The sequence below is a fragment of the Solanum tuberosum genome, unplaced genomic scaffold (genome assembly GCF_000226075.1).
Source record: "Solanum tuberosum cultivar DM 1-3 516 R44 unplaced genomic scaffold, SolTub_3.0 scf00434, whole genome shotgun sequence".
Lineage (NCBI taxonomy): Eukaryota > Viridiplantae > Streptophyta > Magnoliopsida > Solanales > Solanaceae > Solanum > Solanum tuberosum.
Genome location: NW_006239359.1, coordinates 63,990 through 65,648, shown reverse-complemented (window position 1 = coordinate 65,648; position 1,659 = coordinate 63,990). Strand labels below are relative to the sequence as shown.

The window sequence follows — 1,659 nt, the reverse complement described above, 5'->3', positions numbered from 1 at the left end:
AAAAACACTTTATAGCTACACAACCATAAAATAATGATGAGTTAATAATTGCATCAGTACTAAATTTAAAATGTATATTTGATTAAAATGAAATTTGTAGCTAATTTTTGTGGTAACACATGCAAAAGATTTTGAGACGGAATTTCCGCCAGTAACATTATTATTCATATTAATTTTTTATAATTTTTTTATATTATGTCATACTAAGTATTGAAAGAAAAATAAATTATAAGGATTTAAAACTCTTCCATATTTAGATCCAAACCCAAAATCTCCTCCCAAAATGAAAAATTGTAAAAGTCAAAATTCCCCCCAATATTTTTTAAGCCCAATGAGAAGATTAATAACCTACTCCCTTTTCCACTATCGCCTCCCCTCTCCTCCCCTCCCCTCACTGTTCATTTACCTTACTTTCTTGCTCAACTTAAAATTTTTATGTAATATTTTGATAATTATTTTTTTTATCTTTTTCTTTTAGGTTTTATATTCAAGGTACGTTCATATCTTCATATTTTAGGATTTTTGATTTTGTATTAAGCCCGTTTCATTTAATTTTTTAATTTATACTTATTTTGGAATTTTAATAAATTGTGTCTTATGAATGAATTTTCAGATTTCAAAGTTTGATCAATGGAGTTTCAAGGAGCCATAATTTGCCGACTACAACAACAAAGTGTTGTGATTATATTGGGATGAAGATCCTTTTAAGAAGTTTAAAAAGTTTGTAGGTTTGTTTACTTTTACTGTTGCTTTGCATTTTTCCTTGATTTTATCTATTAAAATTGTAGTAAAAGAAATATCTAGACATATTTGTTTCTCCTTAGAATATAGATTCTATGTATATATATATATATAGTTGGTTCTTATTCTTGGTGCTAAAATTCATTTTTATTATTTACAGGTATGTTAATAAAATTAAAGCATATCAATGACAAATCAAGATGATGTTGATCAAATTAAGGCGCAATTGAAGACCATGGAAGAAGTGATAAGGAAAGACTATGATACTTTAGATTCAAACAAGATGATCTCTTAAAAGAATTGTATATTGTAGCTATTTTCAAAATTGTAATACACAACTATTGATAACTTGGGAAATATTTTGAAATAGATTGTATCTACATTATGCAACTCTTGTGACTATAATAGCTTGCAAAAATTCTTAAATAGTAATGAAATTATAGAATGCGTGTGTATATATATATATATCACATAATAAGAGCAGATCTATAAATTTTCACTTTCCGTACCAAGTGAATTTTTTGCTATAATTCAATATATTTCATGGCTAAAGATATGAATTGTTAGCTACAATACAAAAATTTCTATGGCAAATACTTTATGTCATAGCCATGAATTTTATCATTCGTAACTATACACGAGTATTATTGCTACGAGACTAAGCTATAGAAATAGCTATAAAATTTAAGTTTACATGGCAAACGAACTAAATATTTTGCTACAGTGCAATATCTTTGTGGCAACATTGATGTAGATAGTTACAAATATTGTATGTTGTGGCAAAAAAATAAAATTACTTGCTATAAATATATTTTTTGTGGCAATTTTTTTTACCAGCATAACTACAACACAAAAAATCTGTAGCAATAGATGTTTGTTCTTAGCCACGGACCATGTAAAGTTTGTAGCTAACATTTA

The 1,659-nt window shown here is 26.6% G+C and overlaps 1 long non-coding RNA gene across 1 annotated transcript; it reads left to right on the top strand.

Moving 5' to 3' along the window:
- Nucleotides 1–473: 473 nt before the first annotated feature.
- LOC107058113 (uncharacterized) lies at nt 474–1,100 on the top strand. Its single transcript, XR_001471797.1, has 3 exons — nt 474–492; nt 614–728; nt 902–1,100. It is a non-coding gene; the product is annotated as an uncharacterized lncRNA (long non-coding RNA).
- The last annotated feature ends 559 nt before the right edge of the window (nt 1,101–1,659 follow it).